This window comes from Mytilus trossulus, chromosome 11 (assembly GCF_036588685.1).
Source record: "Mytilus trossulus isolate FHL-02 chromosome 11, PNRI_Mtr1.1.1.hap1, whole genome shotgun sequence".
Lineage (NCBI taxonomy): Eukaryota > Metazoa > Mollusca > Bivalvia > Mytilida > Mytilidae > Mytilus > Mytilus trossulus.
The window spans coordinates 33185621-33211161 of record NC_086383.1 but is presented as its reverse complement, the minus strand read 5'-3'; the positions used below and the strand labels follow the sequence as shown (position 1 = coordinate 33211161).

General features: G+C 31.9%; 1 protein-coding gene and 1 long non-coding RNA gene across 2 annotated transcripts in view; one reads left to right on the top strand and one right to left on the bottom strand.

Moving 5' to 3' along the window:
* The window catches only part of LOC134689975 (E3 ubiquitin-protein ligase TRIM71-like), a 345277-nt gene that overhangs the window by 97924 nt on the left and 221812 nt on the right, over positions 1–25541 (top strand). The gene's annotated exons all lie outside the window — the stretch shown is intronic.
* On the bottom strand, positions 19332–23244 carry LOC134690658 (uncharacterized). Its single transcript, XR_010101989.1, has 3 exons — positions 23152–23244; positions 20709–20777; positions 19332–19463 (listed from the first exon to the last, which is right to left on the bottom strand). It is a non-coding gene; the product is annotated as an uncharacterized LOC134690658 (long non-coding RNA).

The window sequence follows — 25541 nt, the reverse complement described above, 5'->3', positions numbered from 1 at the left end:
ATCTTCTATAGTTGTACTGTAGAAGTAACAATTAGGACTAACAATTTGGTTATCTAACAAAGAATATTCTTCCGGGCATGATGGAACACATGAGGCTAATCACGAGAAAGATATGGGTACGATATTTAAACAGATATCAACATCATTAAGTTAAACTGATATAATATTCAAACAATATAATGTAAAATGCATGTTATTGCAAAGAACGATGTAAGTCGCAGTTTTGTGTTTACGATACCCTGGCCTAGTCTCTTTTTGGAGAGATAACTGGTTTCTGGTAGAAATTAATCTTTACTTTTGCATTCGCATACGCTAAACTATCATGTGGTTTTGAGATAGGTAATATTCATATCAGTTTTCAGAGTTTGTATAGTAAAATACTTGTTTGCAGATTAAATTAATATTGATGAAGGGACACAAATTTGAATGCTTTCAATTGATACTAGTACTTCTTTCTCATTAACGACAAAAGCTATAGTTCAATGCAAGTTTGTATAATTTTGTTTCAATACAGTATTCGAAGTTTCCATATTAGAATTTTATTAAATCATTGATTAGTTAATGTTGTTGTGATAATGACATTATGGAACTTTGAAGAAATAACTAATGTTAAGATATATGCATGCTATATGTGTATCTATTGATAGTTATCAAAGGTACCAGGATTATAATTAATCAGTGACGCTCATAGCAAATTATGTATAAAGCCAAACAAGTAAAAAGTTGAAGAGCATTGAGGATCCGAAATTCCCCAAAATTGTGACTAAAACGGCTTAGGCAATCTATGCCTTGGATAAGAACATCCTTAGTTTTTCGAAAAATTAAAAGTTTTGTAAACAGGAAATTAAAAAAAACAACTTTATTGATATTCATGATATTTATATCAACACTGAAGTGTTGAATACTGGTCTGGTGATACCCTCGGAGACGTAACGTCCACCAGCATTGGCATTGACCCAGTGGGGTAAATAACTATCAAAGGTATCATTTAGTACGCCAGACGCGCGTTTCGTCTTCTTAAGACTCACCAGTGACGCTCATATCAAAATATCTATAAAGCCAAACAAGTACAAAGTTGAAGAGAAATATTGTTTCCTCACGTTAATAATATCTATTTTGGGATTTAAGAACAAGTTGTCCTCATTTAATATGACGGTTGTCATCCATTCGTTTGATGTGTTTGAACTTTCGATTTTGCCATTTGATTTGGGACTTTACTTTTCGAATTTTCCTCGGAGTTCAGTATTTTTATGTGTTTACCTTTTAAACTGATATGAGCATTTATTACGATACACTTAAACATAAGTGAATCTGGCATCATCATGAGTTCAATGTTTTATTTGGATTCATCGATGTCAAAATAAAAAAAGACATCAGTCAAACACTAGACGAAACGCGTTCTTTCACATGTTTAAATTCGTACTTTATTTGTCCTTTCAAACTCTGTTTAATCGAGTGTGACACAGCACTACAAATATTTTAGATTATAAATACCCGAAGGTCCTGGATGACCAGTATCTCCTTTAGGACCAGTGGATCCAGGTGGCCCTGTTTGTCCAGATTCCCCACGAGGTCCTGTGTTTCCTTGATCCCCTGTGTCACCAGAATATCCCTTTACTCCCTTTGGTCCAGTGATTCCCGTTTCTCCTGATGGCCCAGACGGTCCTCTCGGACCAGATGTCCCAAGTGGCCCAGTTAGTCCAATGATTCCAGAGGGTCCAGGAGGTCCTGTTTCTCCTTGTTTTCCCTTTGAACCATTATTACCAGGTGGTCCATCTGCTCCGTCCATTCCAGGGGAACCGCTTTGTCCAATAGGTCCAATTTGTCCAGGTGGTCCAGCAGATCCTGTTTGACCAGTTTTACCGCTTTTACCAGGATCTCCCATTTGGCCTTAAGGTCCCGACGACCCAGTGAAACCTCGAGGTCCAACAAGTCCTGTTTTACCTGGATCTCCTTTATATCCCTTTGACCCAGGAGTCCCAGCTTTACCAGTATATCCTCTCATTCCTGCAAAATGACAAACATAAATTGAATGAATACAGTAGCTATGATAACAATAATTTCGGTTGCTTGGTTAACTATTTGGAAATATATTTGAACAATTTTATGTAGCATTCAAAATAAGGAAGTTATATGTAATACATCATGTGAGGAATTTGAAATTTCATTATTTTTTGCCACATAAATAACTTAAATTTGCATTTTCATGGATGTTTGATTATTGGTTTTGCATAAATTCACATAGAAAATTTGTCCATTCTTTAGAAAATCGTGGTAATAATTAATAATGCATCTACAATACGCATTACCTTGTGCACCTTGTATCCCAGGAGGCCCAGATACTCCTATTTCTGAAAATGAGCAATTCGAGCTAGATTTTCTTCAATGTATTATTATTTTCAATTGATATGATCATGTTAAATGTTTTGAAATTTATAACTTCGTGGAAATACTGCTTCATTCCATTCGTTTGACTTGTCAGATATTTTGATTTTTGTAGTTTGGTTAAGGATTGGTTTTTTTTGGAGGGGGGGATTTAACTCTTTCCTATTATCAGTGTTAATAAAGAATTCAATATCCAAAGAAGAAAATCCTTAACCGATTTAGTTTAGGCCTATGTAATTTTGCAATAAAGTTAAGGGTGAAAATACATAAGTATGATTCTATTTCCATCTGTGATTGCTTAACAATCTTTTTATTGTGTTACCTTTAGCTACAGAATAATAATCGTGTAGACAGTCTTCATAAGTTCAATTTTCAAGCATCTAATTTATAATGGTTAACTTTATACATATAATGTCTGTTTGTTTAGTATTTAAGTGATTTCACCTTTTTCCTATATCCTAACAATGAAAATTACACCATACTATTAGTAGAATTCCCGTTGTGTATATAGCAAAAAATAACTTCTGATTGAGCGCTTTTGAAAATAGTTTCCGGGGTTCATCATACATGTTATATTTTTTGAACGGCGAATTAGTTGATTTTTAATTCTTGTATGAACTATGAGAGCTTCAGCGGTGTTAAAGCTCACCAACTACTTCATAAGGTTCATCTGTAAGAACAAACAATATAGCAAGAATTTACTATGTTCTAACGGAAACGAGAAACTCTCATTAACTACTTCAACAATCAATAACAACTGACCAACAGATGCAAACAAATGCACCAAGTTTAAACGTTTTAAGAGTCGTCAACCTTCATTGTAACCTATCAATGTTGATATGTATTCATGCATATCAGTCACCTTTTTACTGATAGGTATGTCCAATAATTTACAGTTCATCGAAATAATAGGCGTTATTTTTAACTGTCTTTGAAAAATAAGAATAGATTGAAATGGGACAATCATTTAAGTTTGTACAAGTCAACTAGTGAACTATCAAGCAGTTGCTGCAGCGTTTCTAAATGTGGAAGTATAATGGCGCCCTTGCTAAACATTGTTGCATACTATATAATCAAACAGACGCAAATCTTTGGCCAAAGTGTAATTGCCATTCGGGGGATAACCAAAAGCTACCATACTTACATTTTGTATTCATCGTTTTAACCTTTGTATTAACCTTTGTTCTGTTCTTGTCCAAAATCGACATAAACATAGTCTGCGTTGTCTTTATTGTACCTTTTTTACACGATCTACAAGCTGTGTTTGAATATTATTGTTCTTTGTAAGCATAAAAAGTGATATTTCCAACGATTCTATCAGAGGCTTATCATAAATTCGCCACTTTAGAATACAACGACTTGCAAGGCATTATCCCGAGTGTACCAAACATGAAAATTACATCACATTAATGGTTGTTTTATAATTCTTTATGAAGTTGTATGTCCCCTCATCATTGAAGCAGTATACTGGGTATAATCGTGATGTGTATATTTGTTTTCAGTATACAAGTACAAGTAATACAGAAACTCCATCAAAGCACATGATATTTGCAGAGAGTTGTTTTCCCTTTGTTTTTTTTTTATTTTCTTTCTGTGGACAAAAATACCTCTAAGTTATATTTGGCATTATGAAAAAAGGTTTGTCAATGCTCTTCAATGTTGAACTTCATTCCGTTTTCTCATCATTGGCGTCCGGCGTCCGTCGCCGTCCGTCGTCGTTAACTTTAACAAAAATCTTCTCCTCTGAATCTACTGGGCCAAATCAAATCAAACATTACCACAATTTTCTTTTTTTTTTTTTTTTTTTACAACTTCAGATACTTTATTTTACTATAATAGTTGTTAACAAATCTCCTTAATGTTACAACAATGGCATTAAGGTTCTGCCCTGTATGGTTAATTACCAATAAAACCAGGGGATTTTATTGGTAAACTTTTTATAAGTTTCCATACATGTAGTATTGCGTGTTAGTTAAAATTAACAGAGTAATAGCTGTCTACAACATGTACTTTACTTCACAATGAAAAGAAAAACGGAACTTTGACCGTCTTTTGTTTAGCTTTTAATTTTGGATTAATCGAAAGTGAAAGAGCATGGTTTCGATCGGATTAAGAGGTCAGTATAATTGAATTATGGTAGTTTTTAGATAGTGTCTTATCTTTCAAGTACATTGTACGCTAAACATTGAATGATATACTATATATGATAATCAAACAAAAAATTAAAAAGCAATTTCGTTAGAAATTTGTCTTCTTTTTATTTCAATGACATTTTTGTGATTCTCAAAAATGTAGGTCAATCAACTATAAATATGACAGCCAGAGAATCAATTTTCTAAAATTTTTCTTTGAAATTTTCTCAAAAAGGAATTTTCCGGATGATATAAAATTTGTGTATCAATTTCGTTTTTTAGGACTGACATCATATTCACATATTTGGTTCTCTTTTCTGATAAATAAAAACATTTATAAATCACAAAGCAAACAATTGTTATAATATGATTAAGTACATGATAATCCACATCTTCAATTTTGTACCCTACTACAAGATTTTGTAGACAAAAAACATGTTGCCCAATATTAAGATACATAAATATTTTGTGTAGTAATGTCCAATAATTTTTTACCCATGTGCATTCAAAGAAAAAATGATTATAGCTATCAGATTTAGAACATAGTTCACAGTTTTCACTATTAACTACCTTCCAGCGATACAAATTATGGTTAATAGCTAAAATATTATGCAGTAATTTCCATCTAAACATTTGTAATCTATTATCTTTTAAAAAAAGAAAGGTGAAAGATAAATTTTTCTTAATGGAATATATAACATTTTCACCTGATAGTTGGTTTTTCCATGAGCAGAAACCTACTGGAAGCTCTTTATTTGACCTGATAATAATATTATAAATTTCTTTAAACTTAATTTTGTCTAGATCGTAATACAATCCATTACTTAACATTTTAATGTCTTGTGTAATGTTGATTTTAGTATGTTTTGATATATTGCTCTTTAATTTTTGGATCCAACTTTTGGGTAAAGCTTTCCGAAGGGAACATATTTCGGAAATCCAATTTTGTTTCTTTTTAAGTTTATCTAATATTTTATGAGAAATTTCTCCTTTATCATCAATTACATCATTTACAAAAATTATGTTTTCCTTTACCCAATTACTATAATATAAATTTTTACCACCTGTTTTTATATATTGGTTTCCCCAAATAACTTGCTTTCTTATATCTCTATAATTATTAGGTACTTTCGTCTTTCCACCTCCATTTTTAATCCAACATTTCAAAATTTCAAAGTAAAATGTAGGTAAGTTTTTATGGTTTTCTAATGACTTATGAGTATTAAGATTCATTTTAAATATTAAATTATTTTCCCCAAACTCTCTAAAATAAAAAGTAGGTATAATTTTCCAGTTAGCACAAGTTTCATCAGTTAATCTTTTAACCCAATTTATTTTAATAGCCTCAATGTATGCGTCAATATCTGTCATTTTAATCCCCCTTCAATATAATCTTCTCTTAACACTGAGCGTTAAACTTTCTCCTACCACAATTTTCATTTGGATATCTAGTTTAAAAGAAGTGAGAATTGACTCGGCCAACCAACCAAGATGACCGCCATGACTAAAAATAGAATATAGGGGTAAAATGAAAATGTTGGCTTATAACTTTTAAACCAAAGCATTTAGAGAAAATCCGACGACGTTAAATTGTTTATCAAGTCAAGATCTATCTGCCCTGAAATATTAAAACAAATAAGACAACTGGTTGTTGGATTGCGGCCCCTGAATTGGTATTTTGTAAGGAAATTTTACCATATTTGGTTATTATCTTGAATTTTTTTTAGATAGAGATAAACTGTTAATAACAATAATGTTCAAAAAAGTAAGATCTAATTTAGGTTACATTATCAAAAATATCAGGTGACCCCTTACGGAGTTATTGTCCTTTATAGTAAATTTTTAACAATTTTCATAAATTTTTACAAACTTTTTCCCTCTGTTACTAATAGGCCAAGTTCATTTTAGAGAGAGATAATTTTAAGTAGCAAGAACATTTCGTAAAGTAAGAACTTCAAACACATCACCATCACCAAAACACAATGTTGTCATGAATCAATCTGTGTCCTTTGTTTAATATGCACAAGGACCAAGCTGAACGACACAGGCACACATGCTCTTTAGAGTCTCTAGTTTTATATTGTTGATCGATAGTATCTAATAGTTCTTAGGAAGACGAAACGTGCAAAAGTTTTATCCTGGTATCTTTCCTGTTTAAAAATAAACAATGTTAAATGCAGAATGAATACCTGTATCAATCATGTGATTTGCTTTTATTGTGTCTCTTGGGTAACATAGTATATCAGAGTTGTTATGGAATCGCTTGCCAATAGAAAAAAGACAATGTATATGCTGATAAATAAGACACATGATTAATTAAGAATATAACATACATCATATCTATCTTTTTGTTCTGTCAGTTTTCCTGTAAAAAATAAAAACCGTAAAACGATATCATTATCTTCAAATGTATTTAAATAATTAATCAAAATTTCGATCAAAAAGCTAGAGAAAAGGAATATGAAAATCATCGGTAAGCCAGCGCACTTCAGGTGATTATGGATCAATCTTCCTCAGGTAAGCACGATTATGTAGCTAAACCCTTAACGCTCTTATTAACATTAACATAATGACCGTAATTGAAATGTTGAAGCATTCTTAGGTCAAGTTTAGCTTAATAATTGAGGACTTTAGTTGTAGTACAATTAATAAAAAAAAAAAATGAAACCGGACGTTATTTACAATGAATATATTGTAAATTATTTAGCCAACAGCTTAATCGGTGATACACGTTCATGTATATAAGGCACGTATCTTGAGTACCATGTGACTATAATTGTATAGATCGTATATGGAGCTATTTTCTTTAAGAACGATAGGCCATTCTTTCGAAAAATCAACCCACACGATACCAAGTTTCAATGAAATAAGTTCCACGGCATACAATAATGACTTATGTGACGCCATTTTTAGTATACCACAAAATTATATTTTTCTGAATTTGTCGCTACAAATACAGAGACATTATCATGAATGTGAGATGAATTTTAATGTTAAACTTGCATAACGCTTAAAAATATAGCAAACATTAACACATTCGTGTGAACGATTTTGAAAATCTTATTGATTCACACTCAAAAGGTTGATTGATTGTTGGTTGCTTAACGTCAAGTGGCAATAGTTCATGGATGTTCAATACGATTCACACTGAATATAGAATCATACTGTGACATATATGAATTGATATTCGTTTTAGTGTTATACGTACATGTATTGCGTATACGTACTCCCTTCGTGTCAGTTTCTAGCTTTTACATTATATATGTATACCTTTTACTTTATCAAATGATCAACCATTAAAATATTCTTATATTCTATTGAATAACATTAACTTACCTAACAATGGGATCGGATGGGGACGGAGGAGGGTATATAATTATATCCTGATTATCTGTTACAATATGTACTACTATTCAAAAGAAAATCATTCTGAATAATTCATTCGATTCAATTAAGATTGTTGAGAAAATAATCACTTCTCCGTGATAGAAAAGAGGAACGACAAATATCAAAGGGACAGTCAAACTCATAAATCTAAAACAAACTGACAACGCCATGGCTAAAAATGAAAAAGACAAACAGACAAACAAAAGTACACATGACACAACATAGAAAATCAAAGATTGAACAACACAAACCCCACCAAAAACTATGGGTGATTTCAGGTGCTCCGGAAGGGTAAGCAGATCCTGTTCCACATGTGGCACCCATGTCAATACAAATAGAAGAGAATCAACAACATAACCACCACCCCCACCCCCCTTTTACACAAAATAAGTTGGTACAATAATTAACTAATTTTTTTTCATGCACTGTTATCGGATGGTAACAATTCATTTGTATCTTACTTCATGCAGTTACAGTAATATTTTTTTTATTGTGTATGGATAATAATTTCTGAGGTTTATCTCTAGATTACTTAGAGATTTTTATTTCACTTTTTAAATGAGTCGTCGGGCGTATTAAAACCTAGCGCATTAAAAAGGAATTTCTCACTTGAAATTTCTCACTTGAGCGGTTGGTAAAAAAGGATGCTAAATTTGGCAAATCTTCATAAACAAAATATTTTTAAACGATATAAAGGTCAGATAATGCATATTTTAATGATTTTCTTATCTGCAACATAACCTACTTCTTTTTGCAAATTCTTTTTTTGACGACGGTAGTGTATGGCTAAATTAACACAGGCTTTTCGTTGTTTGTTGTTTTGAATGGTATATTTAATACATTCACAACACGTTGAATGAAATAAATGTACAACGCATTCAATTAGAGAATTTGCTTACGTTAAACCGATGTTTAAAAAATCAAAATATAATATTTAAACTTCACTTAATAAAATATAATATTTAAACATCTCACTACATAAAATATAACATTTGATCACTTCTTTTTTATTTCATATTTCGGACTAAATTAAACAAAATCACACATTAAAATCACATTTAATTTACTTATCCATATATATATTACACAATCGCAACATTACACATGTTACAGTAATGAAACATTTTCTGTCATAAACTGATTAAAAAAACACATCGCAATGTCGAGTTTTAAACATTTAGTACATATATATTTAATTTACCATAGAGATATACTTGCGATGTAATGCGTTGACATATGATAATATGATATCAAAGTTAAAACTTATTTTTGAAAGTTAGAACTTACCGAGTATCTTATGTGTAGATTTTGCACCAATCTGAATAGCAACGATCGCTGCTAAGCAATACCATAGATACATATAAATTGACATCTTTTTGTAGAATACTTCTAAAGAGATCCATTTAAATACTTCTTCTAAGCAATATAATTATTTTGTTAAAAACATTATCCTTTTGACAAATAACCTTTTTTGAAAATTGTTTAGCAACATGTTTCTCTTTGTTTATTCATTAAGAAAACATTTTTCGACTTATCTTTCATGTTCAAATACTGAATTAATTAATTGAAGAGAATTTGAACATACAAAAAGTAAAATCATACAAATACTGAACTCGGAGGAAAAAATCAAAAAGGAAACTCCCTAATCAAATGGCATAATCAAAATTTCAAACACATCAAACGATTGGATAACAACTGTCATATTCCTGACTTGGTACAGACACTTTTGTTGACATTCGTGGATTGGACCTTGTAGTAAAGTTATAGCCAAACTTCTCACTTGTATGATAGTCGCATCAAATTACATTTTTTGACAACGATGTGTGAACCAAACAAACAAACATAATAGTTAATAATTAAAAAATACAACAATCAACATAATCTTTATCACAAAAATAAACATACAAATAAGTAAACATAGTAGCACAAAATGGTATAAAGACCAAGCATACTAGCAAAACATAAAGATGAGAATACACAAATGGATTCATGACAAAATTGTGTTTGGTGATGGTGATGTGTTTGTTGATCTTACTTTACTGAAAATTCCTGCTGCTTACACTTATCTCTACCTGTAATGAACTTGGCCAAGCAGTAATAGTGAAAAATATTTTGTAAAAATTGTAAAAAAAATTATAAAAACTGTAAAAAATTTACTATAAAGGGCAATATCTCCATAAGTGGTCAACTGACCATTTTGGTAAGGATGACTTATGTGTAGATCTTATTTTGCTGAACACTATATTCAAAATAATAACCATAATTGTCAAAATTTCATTTAAATTCCAATTTAGCGGTTGTTCAACTCATCTGAAAATGTCAGGGCAGATAGATCCTGATTCGATAAACATTTTTCCCGTCAGATTTGCACGAAATGCTTTAGTTTCAGAGAAAAGGCAAAAATCTACATTTTACCCCTATACTCTATTTTTCGCCATGGCAGCCATCTTTGTTTGTTGGCCGGATAACCGCACACACTTTTAAATTAAAAACCCCAATGATGATTGTGACCATTTTGGTAAAATTTAGCCAAGTAGTTTCAGAGGAGAAGATTTTTGTTAAAGATAATAAAAAAATACCAAAACATTGTTAAAAAAATTACTATAAAGGACAATAACTCCTTAAGGTTTCAACTGACCATTTTGGTCATTTGACTTATTTATAGATCTTACTTTGCTGAACATTATTGCAGTTTACAGTTTATTTCTATCTATAATGATATTCAAGATAATAACCAAAAACATCAAAATTTCTTTAAAATAACCAAATCTAGAAGCAGCAACCCAATAATCAGTTTTCTGATTTGTCTAAAAATATCAGGGCAGATAGATTTGGTTTGATCAACAATTCTACCACAGGTCAGATTTGCTCTAAATACTTTGGTTTCATAGTTATAGGCCAAAATATACATATTATCGCTATGTTCTATTTTTAGTCATGGCGGCCATCTTTGTTAGTTGACCGGGTCACCGCACACATTTTTGAACAAAATACCCCAATGATGATTATGGCCAAGTTTGGTTAAATTTGGCCCAGTAGTTTCAGAGGAGAATATTTTTGTAAAAGTTAACGACGACGGCGACGGACGACGGTCGACTGACGAAGGACGACGGACGCCAAGTGATGAGAAAAGCTCACTTGGCCCTTTGGGCCAGGTGAGCTAAAAAGGTATATAACAAAATGTTTTTTTATTAACTAACGATAGCACATGGATTTGTTTTTAACATGTGGTTATGTTTACAATAACATCTACATTATTTTAGCATAACATTAAGTCGCCTCAACAAAGTTAAGAGTAATACAGTTCTTTGTATGATAGCACGGACTGGTCATTTGCGGTAAAAGTTGACATTGAAAAATACATGTTCATAGCTTTACCATCCTAAGCACAGTCGTAGTGCATTGAAGTTTTTCCCCTCCCCCTCCCACTTTTGAACATGTTTTTGTATAAGCTTATTATAATTGTGATTCTGCAGATGTTAAAAAGAACATTATGAAAATATGCTTTTGTGATATGAAAGATTCTATTTCATTATTTCTAATATTAGATATGTTTGTTAGACATGTTTGCTGCAGCGGTCTGAGTGTGCTGGCAAAGTGATTTGAGGACAGTTGAATTATTTGATAATAAAACTTTGCTGCACTCGTCTAGACGAGCTGTGTCCCATAGAAATGAGTTTGAGTTTTTGTTCATAAATACTTTATTTGCGTTTGAGGGCACGAATAAGAAAATAAGGTCAGATAATCACCGCCTAATATCTTACCAATTAAGGTTCTCACTAAGAAATGTTTAAAGATAGATTCACACACATTGAATCTTTTAGACATATAATTGGGGAAACTCCACTTAAAATAAAGATCCAGAAATGAAGTGCACCCCTTCCCCACAAACACCCCCAGAAATGTATCAAACTGACATGTTTTGAGTATTTCCTTAAATGGTGGAAGATAAAACGAACTCAAACAACACATCGCCATTATAACTTTTACCAGATACTAAATATCTAAATCCTTTTTTTTGTACAAATTGATACAAAAAAAGTCAATTTACCGTTATTTCTTACCAGAAAGTATTGGTTACCAGAACCATTGATATATATACAAAATCAAGTACTATTAAATAACTATATATCTGAGAAAAAGTTTGTTTATGTCCTCCTTTTAAGATTTATTCGTTCATGTTTTTATTATTCAAAATTATCAGTTAAAAAGTGTCCAGTCCACCTGATTCATTTCATGTATAAATAATCAATATGTATTCCACATAGTTTGATAATTTGCTCCGTGTTGAAGGCCTCATTGTGAATTCGAAGAACACCAATAAAAAAATTGTTTTGAGTATTTTCGTAAGGTTTTATTTGGTGTATATGTGTTGATTTTGTCTCATGGGTGGATATATTTTATTCTTTGTGTTGTTTTCGATTTTTTCTATTTTAAAATCTGTTGAACATATGTATGAAAATAGCACTAAACGTCTTGTTCGTGCTTCATTAGTTTTAATAACAATAAAGTAAAACATAAAATCGGAATAAAGAGAAAGATATGTACAAAATAACACATTTCATCGATTTGAAGATTGATATAATGCATGTAATAAACATGATAAATACTATTACATATGTAAGAACAAGTTAAAAACTAGATGTCTTTTGTTTGACAAAAAGTTTATATTATTAGGTCTTTCCACTTTTCTGTGGAAAGACCTATTGTTTTTCTTCTGATTATTTTTTTTTTTTTTTTTTTCTTCCGCCTAATTTTCTTCTTGCGATAAACATTTGTTTCGCAATATGTCGCTTAGATATTTGGTATATGATATCGAACAGTTTATGCGCTTTTGAAATTTACCCTGCGTGAACGAAGACTTTTCTTTGTAGGAGTTATCTCCCCAAACACTGTTTTCCTTGTTAGCGCATCTCCTTCGCAACCGTAAAATAGTATGACAAATTTATTTTACAAAATTGCTCGTTATATCCTTCGCATGATTTGTCCTATTTTGACCGAAGTGATATGAACGCTCCATATGAGAGTTATTTCCCCTTATGCATTTGATATAAGTGATATGCATTTCTATCTTGAAAACCATAAGTGCTAGAGACCAAGGATCTTTTGATTTGAGGTCCTTGGTCCAAAAAAATAAAAATTAGGTCAAGGTCAAATTCTAATTTTTGAATTTGGCTTATTTCCACTTATTTCCAGAAACCGTATAAGATATCGACATATTATTTTTTCTAAATTGTTATTTGCGACATGTCGTAACACATAAATTTTGATTGCAAGAGTACCTGGATCTGTATGTCCATACAAGCTTAGGTAATTGCCTATCGAGTGTTCCTAGTGTGGACAACAGCTTTGCCGTATGGACTTTGCTATGAATTAAATCAGGGGGATGGAAGGGTCACCGACCCCAACTTTGGACCTAAAACAAAAGTCCTTAACTTAACCCACCTGGATCTGTATGTCCATACAAGCTTAGGTAATTGCCTATCGAGTGTACCCAGTGGGAACAAAAGCTTTGCCGTAGGGACTTTGCTCTGAACTATTTAAAGGGGATGGTAGGGTCTGCCGACCTCAACTTCAGACCTCACAAAAAAAGTTCCATAAATTTACCCACCTGCTTCTCTGGGGTCAAATTTTAGAAAACTACGACACAACAGAGACACAGCACCAAAATGTAACACACGCAGAAACGAACTAAAATGAAACAATGGCCAATTTCCTGACTTTGTACAGGGCATTTTATGAAAAAAAATGGGGGGTTGAGCCTGGTTTTGGGGCATGCCAAACCTCCCTCTTTAATGGCAGTGTTAATGTTAACATTAAATTGACAACATTACAAAACGTAAGTGGTACAAATTTGTCTGCACCAGATGCGCATTTCGACAATCAATGTCTCTTCAGTGATGCTCGAGGCCAAAATAATTGAAAATCAAAAGCTTATTAAACAAGCTATTAACCAAAAAGGAAAAAAAGAGAGCCAAAGTCGGGCAAGGAATCAAAGCTTTGCAGGAGGGAGATACGTATAGTCCTTAATTTTGAATTATTTCAAAAATTTTGTAACAGCAAATTTCAAATAAAAACAAAAAATCCATATTTCATGCCAGTACCGAAGTATTGGCTACTGGGGTAGTGATACCCTCAGGGACTATCAGTACACCAGCAAAGGCATTTTAGGGGAAAACTAACAACTAAATTCATTTCTTCCACGCTATCAATCAAATTATATTTTCAAGGTAAAGAGGAAATCAGAATTCAAAATATTTGTTTTTCATCAGCTTTGGAATGAAAATATTTTTTTATGGGGAAAAAAACATCCTCCCTTTCATTCATTCCCTAAGTAAAGTAACATTTTCTTGAAAAAGTATGGGAAGAAAACATAAAAACATACACCCCTGTTCATTCATTTCCCAAGTAAAGTAACATTCTCGAAAAAGAATAAAACAACACATACCCCCCTTTTCATTCATTCCCTTAGTAAAGTAATATTCTCGAAAAAGTATGGGAAGAAAACATACCCCCTCCCGCTTTTTTCATTCATTCCCTAAGTAAAGTAACATTCTCGAAAACGTATGGGAAGAAAACATACACGTATCCCTTTTCATTCATTCCCTAAATAAAGTGACATTCTCGAAAAAGTATGAGAAGAAAATATACCCCCCTTTTTTCATTCATTCCCTAAGTAAAGTAACATTCTTGAAAAAGTATATGAAGAAAACATACCCCCCTTTTCTCAATCATTCTCTAAGGAAAGTAACCATTCTCGAAAAAAGTCATTTTAAGTTGACGTGTTCGTCCTATTTGTAATTACTGTGTTAAAATACGCGAGAGAAACTTCGCGCCTTCATTTCTAGTGCTTTGACCCTTAATTTGTGATTTATTACACATTTTAGAATTTAGGAATTTTAAAGGTTATCCATCTGCAATGATAATTAACCGAATTTCCTTCTGTATCATAGGTGTTTGTCAGAATGTTCTGAACACATAAATTATACATTTCTTGAGACATCGACCTTGTAATTTATCCATCACTGGTTGATTGATTATATCAATTTTACAATTAAGTATAAATTTAAATGGATAAAAAAAAATGCATGCAAATGATCATGGTATAGTAATAATGTATTTTATTATACAATTTAGAATTATTCATTAACGTAGAATATGTGTTTGTCTATATTCTTATAAATAAACTATAATGTTATGTTGTTTAAGTTTCTTTGAAAATAATTTTTCAAACTAACTTCCCCTGAAAAACAAACAATTTACATGTACCAATCTATTCTTCTTTCATCTTTGTAGTATTGCTACAATTCCCTTTCTTTTACTTCATTCTTACATGTAGTTGTAGCATTACATTGATATAGGGGCAAACTTGAAAAAAAAGATGATAAGAAGAAGAGACATGTTGCAAGTTTACTAATACATATGTGAGAGTAGAAAATTGAGGTCATTTACGAAACTTTTTTCTTTAGCTATCAAAGTGACATGTTAATAAGGTTAGATAAGCCAGTTCACATGATTATCTCATGAATTATGATTCTTACGTTTGTTGAGGAACAAACTTAATACAAACCTTTGAATTTTGTGGATTTTCAAGACATTTTTTTTAAATGAATACTTAGGCAATGGTTAACAGGTTTATGGGGTTAAAACCAATTACATCATTTTGACATACACTTGTTTTTTTCATTTTGATTTGAGCAGATATGAGTTATGCAGATTAAAACAATAAAAGAATATAAGGAAACTATTGATTTTGCGATATACAAGCTATATTTATCAGTATTTGATTTGTAGCAAAGGTTTGGCATTTAGTTTCAATTATTATTCTAATATTTTAATTTATAAGGGAACAACCACTGAACTTCAAAAAAAGGAGGAGGGGTTATAGACCCCTACCGACGAAGTCGATAGGGACTTCATGGTTTTTTTTCTAGAAATTTTTTTGTTTATCCTTAATATGCTGGGGAAAAAACTAATCAGGCCAAACAGATGACCAAAAACATATATATATATTGAATCCAGATTTACTTCATTATAGTGTTAAATATTTAAAAAAAATCAAACAAAAAAGCGTATACTTCGCCCCCCCCCTTTTAGCTAACTTGACCCGAAGGGTTTCTCATCACTTGGCGTCCGTCGTAGTCCGTCGTGGTCGTTTTTTTTTTTTCATTTTGAATTTCTTCTAGAGAGCCACTGAATGGAATGAAACTAAACATGGCAGGAATGTACCTTATGAGATGCTGACTAATTGTAGTTACTTTGTAGCCGACCTTATCCAAAATGGCCGCCAGTGGCGAACATAGTTTACAATTTGACCCTACCGATAATACATACCAATGTCTTTTTTTTTTTAACCAACGAATGGAATGAAACCAGACATAACATGAATGTTCCTTATGAGGTGCTGACTGAATCTTGTTACTTTGTAGCCGATCCGTTATCCAAAATGGCCGCCAGCGGGGGACGTAGTTTAACATAGGACCCTACTGATAATACATACAAATGTCTTTTTGTTTTGAGAAAAAATGAATGGAATGAAGCCAGACATTACATGAATATTCCTTATGAGGTGTTGACTGAATGTTGTTACTTTGTAGCCTATCCATTATCTGAAATAACCGCCAGCGAGGACATCGTTTAACATAGGACAATTTGAAAGTACATACACATGTCTTCTTTTAGAAAACCACTGAAGTTGTTATTTTGAAGCCAATCAATCCATGATGGCAACACGAGAAAGACTTATAGTTTAATATGAGAATTACAAGTCGTACTTTTTTTAGAGAACTACTAAATGGAATAATATAAAACATGACATGAATGTTCTTTATGAGGTGCAGACCTAGTGTTCCAACTGTGTAGGCCGAATGGCGTCGTTTAGTCTAAATAACAGTTAAAGGATGGCTATTTGATATTTTAGGAGAGGGATTTATATTGATTGGTGTTCAACGCTAGTTTCAACACTATTGGGCTATTCTGTGGTGGTCAGTTCAAATATATAGATGAAGGATTGGGAAAGGAAAAGGGCATTATTATTCATTTTAATCTAATCTAATCACGCCTTTTTCAGATCTTACCAGACAATAATCATGATAATATTCATATATAAAATCCTCCTATCCCCAACCCCCCAAAAAACGAAAAAAAATATCAAAATGTTTTCATTTTAACACATATCTAAATTGATTGATTGTTTGCTGAGAATTTGTTACGCCCGGTGACAAATATTTTATTCATTTTTGTAACATAAATTATATTTTTTCCTTAAGTTTTTATGAAATAATTTGCTTAAAAAGTGTGGTGAGGCAAAACCATGGTATATTATATGCAAATTAATGTTGTACCATACTTTACTAATTAAATATGCAACTCAACTAGAATTCAAAGGAAAAAAAGGCGGAGCTTCAGCCATGGTATAACATATTCATGTTCATGTTATTCCATGGCTGAAGCTCCACTTTTTTTTTTTAAATGTATCCGCCTTTTAAATATTTAGGAAACTGTTAAACGTACTAAAAGGTCAAGATCTTCATTTGTTTTCATTTCATAACAAAAAGCAATACATTATGTGTACCCAAATCTTAAGAAACCTTTTTCAAACTATATAGGATTGTTACGAATTCCACTAATTTTGGAAACAATTACTAAATGTTTCTTCTTTAAGTTGTGAAAAAAATGAAATGTGAAACTATCATTTCCTTTGCGAAGATCCGATTAAATTTCGATTTTTAAAAGGGGGTACTATTGTAATAGAAAAATGCAGTTTATTTGATTTCATATAGTTTATTAGTTAATGTATATAAGTTCTACTCTGTAAACTATTTTATGTGAAATTATTGTTCAACTGTTCTATACATTTTTCAAGCGTAGGATACTTCAAATATGTCAAATAAGCACTTTTATAAACTATTGAAATTGTCTGGACAATGAGACTGCAGCAGTTACCAAATTATATATATATATGTCTAGTAAAATTATAAAGAGCATCTTAAAAATTCGGACAACGGTCAAGCGACGTCAGCAACTTTATTTATATATTATACATTTTGTCGATAACTCATAAATCATACATTTTTTTGTTTGTTACAGTCAGTTAAGGGTTACTAGGACATTCAGAACTTAGTATATAAACTGATCAAGCCGCTATAATATCAATAGCGAGTTTCTTGATATTCTAGGTGAGTCTCTTAGTTTTGAAAATAATTTAGATTTAAAACTATTTTCTTTTAGTCTTATTTTGAAAAAAAAAATAAAGCTTATAAGTAACTAATATTTGAATTCAGATGTTTATTTTAACAGCAAGTATTATTGTTATTATTTGGTATTGAATTGGAATTGTTTGTAGTATTTTATTATTGTTTTCAACTTATTTTTACTACAAAAGATGTACTTTATAATTATATTGTAATTACTTTGATGTTTTGTTTATTGAATAAATAGCGAGTTTCTTGATATTCTAGGTCAGTCGATCCCAGCCTGTCTCTACATCGGCAATTACGCCCGGCCTGCTTCTATATCGGCAGCAATGCCATGCACAAACCTTGGCATTGTCACAGCGAATTTCCCTCACATCATGTAAAGATCCCAACATCAGCTCTCACACATGTAGTTCGTGTGTCGAGAGGCTAAGGGAAAAGAACAGTTAGCTAACCAAGATACCGTACACGATTATAAATCCAATTTCTCGTTATAATATATGGTGCGGACCCGGTCTATTTTATGTGTTATAAACACTGGACACTTTTAATTTGCAAAACACTCATTTGCAAATCCGCTGTCCCATGGGATTTACCATTATCCCATGGGATTTTGGTTAAATCCCATGGGATATTTTTTGGTTCCATGTGATAATTGTAGTCCCCTGGGATATTTGTTGTCCCATGGAACAAAAAAAAAAAACCATGGGATTTTTATTATCCCATGGGATTTTTATTATCCCATGGGATTTTTAATATCCCATGGGACAAGTTAAAATCCTATGGGATTCTAATTGTAAATATAATGATATAAATATACAGTAATGTGTATGTTACCATGCATTCTATTTGGTAGTAAATTATTATAATATGAATCTTTTTAATTGAATATCTTTTTTTCTTGGGAAATGTTGATTTAGTATATTGTTCTATAACTGTTCAAAACTAAACTTTTAAACAACAAAGCAGATAATGTAAGTATCAATATATGTTTATTCATGAATTATAGAATACTTTCTTGAAACACAATTATTTACCATTTGAAATCAATAAAAACTCTATGGTTAGGCTTAACATACTAGTAGCTATTTAAGTAAATCAATTTTTTTCACAGTATCCCATAACACAAAACATCAATAGTTCCTTATCATCCAGCATTGTTTGGTGGTAAAGTCCACTTTTTGTCATTTAGCATAGAACTTTGACATTATTGTGGTTTCAATATTTTTTTTGTATTTAAAAGAACTTCCAATCATTGACTGAGTGATGAAAAAAATAACTGATCCAACTTTTGTCTTTGAATTTATTCTGGTCTTGTTTCTATGTTTTCTCCATTTATTCTAGGTGGTGAATTTCAATCCTTCTGAAAAAGAACCAATAAAATCTAAAGTAATGTATTATACAAAATTTTGTGCATACATGTAGCAATAATATGATTTTCAATAAAAATAGCTATGCGGTTTGGATTTTACTGATTGTTAAAGGTTGTCCAGTGTCATCAGTTGCTAACGGCCTACATCCTTTGGTCTCTGATGGAGGGTTGTCAAATTAGCAATATACCACATCTTCCTATTCTAATACCATATAACAATCAATTAATTAGTTCTTCTTTATAACATTTGGGTATTTTCCCAAGTTATATACATAATATATATACTGTAAATTAAGAATTAATGCGAGTTTTTTTTTTTTTTGCGAAAAATGCAACGGAGTTGTAAACGCAATAATTTAAACTCACATTATGAAATATTTTATATGGATTAAACAGGATTTTTCTCAAAATCGTAAAATTTAATAACGCATTTAAGTCTAAAATTACAGAATCTCAATACTAAATGCACGCAATAATTTATGAATTTACAGTATAAAGATCAATCTTAAAACTTTAGACAACTATAATAACATTCCATTATTCACAAGAATTTGCAACATATTATACAAAATGCAGACAACAGAAACAACATTTCTTTAAGTTTTTGAAGTTCTGACAGATTTCAATTGTGTTTTATTTCAATGAAAAAATACCTTGAACTCTTTGAACATATTGGAAATTATAACATTGATACAAAACAATTATGTATGTTTCATCCTTATTTTTTGTGTTGTTGGCCTGCTGTCTCATTTTAATATACATTTATAAATGCATCAATAATCTTCTTCTTTATTAAAAGTAAAAATGTACTGTACATTTGTTTCTAATAAACTTGACCAACTTCTTAAAATTGGGCAGACTGTATGCGTACAGTCCAAATACTTGTATGCTCTGGAACATAAACATGATTAACAAGCATTTTGCAGGATGCCATGCTAAAATCCCATTAATATTAGTACTAAATTTTGAGAATATACATGTAAATCCACAAGTTACTTACTGAAATTCATGGCGAACACTCACCAAAAACTTAAAGAGGATACAATTTAGAGGAAAGACTGGACAGATGAATGCACTACCACTATCAAAACAGACCATAAAACTTACTGAAAAAAAAATGTTTTACATTTATCCAGGAGCAGGATAAGTGAAAAGTTGATTTTTTCTTTCTCTGCCGTCCATCATATAACCTTTGAATTCATTCATGCAAAATATGAAAATCTGCAAAGGTAAGACCTTGAACCTCAGCTTATCCACATTTTGAATGTTGAACTGCATACTTGTCCTTTTCATCTTGCTGACAACCTAAACATAAAAAAATTATAAAAACATAATTCTAGATTGACTTTGTGTTTTTATTTTAGTTGGTACAAACAATTTTCTCAACTTTAAAACGAAAACATCATCACCAAAAAGGAGGTCATACTAACCTCCGAAATATTTAAACAAACCGAAATTATTACTTGATTAAGATATTGTCGTTAATTAATGGCATAGATACTCTTATTTTTGAAAACTTGATGTCTATTGCATACTTATATTCCTTTGTACGAGAGTATGCATATTTAGATGGACTCCATGGACTTAAATGTTAAATAAGCATGATTAATTTTACAGTTTTTCAGCTCTTTGTGTACATTTTGAGAGAATCATGCAATACTGTAAATTCTGATATTCAGAACTTATTGTGAGGTTTTTATTGAAAGCTGTATCTCATTTTTATGTCTGATACATATCTATGAGCTGAAGACCAGTGCCGAAATTTTCTCACTGCATTGAAGACCCATAGGTGACCTTCGGCCGTTGTCTGCTCTTTGATTGGGTTGTTGTCTCTTTGTCAAATTCCCAGTTTCCATTTCCCATTTTATAACATGTATGCTGATTTTTCTTAATTTACAATATTCAATCATGCATTCTAATATGACGTCCTTATAACGCTTTGTAAACAAAGCCGTGTTCTAATGAGCATAACATATGTTTGACACATGCGCACGAACTCACTGTGTATATTAACATTATTTCTATCGTTATCCTTTTAAATCTATACATTTAAGCAGCAAGCATAAACTTTTATTATATATTTTTATAAAACAACATATATTTACCCTGCTCATAGTTTTTAAACTTATCAAATATGAAATGTAATGCACAGACTCCTCGGGGGGGAAAAAGGAAAAAGCCAAACATACTGTATTTGTCCTATTAGAATCCAAATAATTCCTTCGTGTCATGCTCTTTGCTCATTTTAACATGGGTAGGCATTATATTTGACCACATTTTACCCCTCGCTAACGCTCAGAGTAAAATATCGACAAATATAATGCCTACCCATGTTAAAATGAGCATAGAGCATGACACGAAGGAATTATTTCGTAAATTTTGTCCATTATTGAAAATATGGTAAGCAAAAATAAATGCACAAAAAATTAACATTTTTTATGTAAAAGGCTTTTTTTTTAAATTCAAAACAGTTGCCTACACTGTTAATTTCCTTGTTTGATGAAATTTACATATTTTTAAAGCCTTTATAGCTAGCTAGATGGCATGCCGGGGCGGATCCAGCCACTTAAAAAAGTGGGGGTTCCCCACCCAAGACAAAGAGGATGGTCCTATATTCATTTTATTTGTTTTATTGTCTAATACAAGAATATATATGGTTTCAGGGTGGGGATAAGTGATAAGGAAATTTTTTCACCTAACCATTTATAAGTTTCTCATACATGTGGGGGTGGGGCTGACCCCCATGGACTCTCCCTATATTTCATTTGATTTGTTTTATTATTCTAAACAAGAATATATGTATATGGTTTAGGGGTGGGGATCTTGACCGTTTACAAGTTTTCAAACTAGAGGGGGTTGGACTTCCCTTTTATTTTATTTCATTAATTTTATTGTCCCTGACAAGAATATATATGGTTTAGGGGTGGGGATCTGGATCGTTCACAAGATAATAGCACATTCTCAAATTGAACAGGGTTGGGTAACTCCCAAAGACCTCCTTTTAATTTAATTTCATTTGTTTTATCGTCCCATTCAAGAATATGTATGGTTTATGGGTGGGGATCTGGACCGTTTACAAGATAATAGCATATTCTCAAATTGGAGTGGGTGGGGATTACCTCCCATGGACTCACCCTCCCTTCTTTCTTCCCCCCAAAATACCTTTTAATAGGTCCAAATGCACAGATAGTTTACATTATTTTCCCTTGATTTACACTTAAGAATATATATATACACTATACAGGTGTCATTTTTTTTTTCTTTTTTGGGGCCCACCGACTGCCTAAGAGGGGCCTGCTCCTGTCATGCCTCAGTGATTCCATATTGTATAATCAACCACTTTTTTCCCCAAACAGGGGGCCCTGAACGCCTAACCCCCCCCCCCCCCCTTTTCCCCTCACTTCAATCACCCTGATATAAATTTAGTTTTATCACTTACGATAGGAATGGTTTGAATTCCCCAAAAATTTTTGTATACCATTAATATCAACATATTTCATTTTTTTTAAATGAAAGGCAAGAGTTTTCTATGGGTAGAAATGGATAGTGGGAAGCTTTCAAATTCACACCATGCCGGTGGCTGTGTTCAAAGTGCTGTTTTTTTATGAACCTCGTTGTTTTCGGACTAACTATTTAGGCCAGTGGTGGATAATAGTGTGCGTGCATTAATCTTCTATACCTTCTTAATCAATATATTCAAATACTGACGGCAAGTGTTGTAATGTTACTGTCTTATTTGAAATCACCGTGCTATTTATATGTGGGATCGAGAGTGCAGGGGAAGGAAACTTGTCAATTATGTTTATTTCTAAGCCAAAATAAAATGAGCCGCCGTAAAATTAACATTGGGTAATCCTCAAATTGGTGTAAGAGGCTTTACGGGCAAATAACTCGGCAGCGTCAAATAACAGTGCATGTAAGGCTCGTCACGGAGGGGGTGTCTTTTTTCTGTCTTCTTTTTTTTAGTTATATTTTTAATAACTTACACTTTTTTCCATTATTCTCTTTCTTTCACTATTCTTTATTCCTTTTTTTTCTTTGTCCTTTGTTCTCTATTCTGTTAATTAACATCCATACCCTCTTATGTGGATTAATATTTTTTTAGTTCTGGCACAGATATTAGATACAATATATATATATATATATATATATATATGTCTCTGATTCTGGTATTATGCGATAAGTCAATTTCTTTTTCATGCAGTGTCATGAAATATAATGGTTTTATGCATATCAGCCAAGATTGTGTGTAACATTTTAAAAAACAATTCAACACTATATACACGTTATTTGAATTTTATTAAAATCGATGAAGAACATGAATTTGGCAGCTAGTGCCCCTTAAACAGGTAAAGTTCAATTAAAAAATTCTGATCTACTGGCATTCAACACCAAATTACTTACTTGCTGTATATTGATAAATGTGATTGTATATTGTCAATACCTCAACATCGAGAATACGTCATGTGAGGTGTTGGTCGCTTTGTTTGATACGGGGTCACCGGTTGCGGCTTCGAGACAGAGAAAAAAATTCAGCTAAAAAGTATAGAATTTTGTTTTTGAAAATTTTAGTTGTAAATCATAAAAAAGGACTTAATTCCGTTTATCTATTATGGGTATAAACAAAAACTGAACAAGAAAAGTATTAGTAAACAGACAGAAAGTCGTTGAATTAATTATTTTTCAATTGTTTAAATATATGAGAGAATGTTTTTTAGGCGAATTTTCTTTAATTACAGATAGATGTATTTTAGGTTCAGGAAATGATTTATTCTTCGGGTACGTCTAGACAACCGCTCAGGACCTCCTGAGCGCACTCGGGGCATACAAAGTGCACCCAGGACCCATTACCGTCATCGCATCTGCACACATGATGGATGTTTATATTCGTTATACGCTTCTTATTTTAGAGTAAAATTTTGGTAGAATTTGAAATCGCAGGGGCGGATCCAGTCATTTAAAAAGGGGGTCCTAACCCAGGACAAAGGGGTGGTCAACTACATGTCGCCATTCAAATGCATTGATCGGCCCAAAAAAGTGTGTGTTCCAACCCCCGGACCCCCCTCTGGTTGCCCGCCTGAATCGAACTTAGGTAGATATGTTAATTCTTATAAAATAATGAGGTCACGTGTCACTGATTACACAACTACTGAGCCATGAATTATCCAATCAAAATTGATAGGATTATCTTTATTGTTTTTTAGGAATTGTATTGTTAGTTCAGTTTTACCTTTTTTTTTACAGCTCTTTGTAAAAACCAGGCAGAGTGTGATACATGAAGGTTTCAGATTTTTTCTATAATTGGTCTAGTAGAAGCAATAAATGAAAAATGCTCAAAAAATAATTTTGAGTGGGAAAATATGAGTGGTTGCCATGGTAACGGACACTCTATTTCGTGGTTGTTAAGCATGGTAAAATCTTTCAAAAATCAGCTAAATCACCACAATTCAGAGCCTGATTATGAATAGAATAATGCATTTTTCATTCATTTTCATATGTAACATTGATAGAACTTGGTTTAAGCTTCATTTTAGTGAAGATTGCATGTCAATCAAATTTGTAATTTTTTTGTAACATTTTGTGAAAATATGCATTTTTTCAACTTTTCTGAAAATGGGATTTTTGTTGAATTACCCCATTTTCTCTGGTGTTTTTCAGAAAAGTGCAAATGTGTACAGAATAGTTAGCACTGTAGTTATGAAGTTTGGATACTACTTTACCAAATTTAATAGAAAAATGTGTGGGATTTTTTTTAGTTTTATCACCATAGCAACAGATTTTTTCCTTGGAAACGGATTTTTTTTTGCAGAATATTGCAGTTTAAGAGCTTAAATGTCCTGAATTTTCCATAGCCGATTAGAAAAATACATAAAAGCTAACGCAAACTTTAAATTGCAATCGTCAAGTGTTGTTGAGTTCAATTTTTACCACGGAAACACATATTATCCTTAGCAACATCCACTCTGAAAATGCATAAATAGAAACTTATGTAAAAAAATACATAAATATAGGGTGTTTATTTTCAAATTGGAATATGACTGCTTTGCTTCACTTACAGTCTCTATTCTG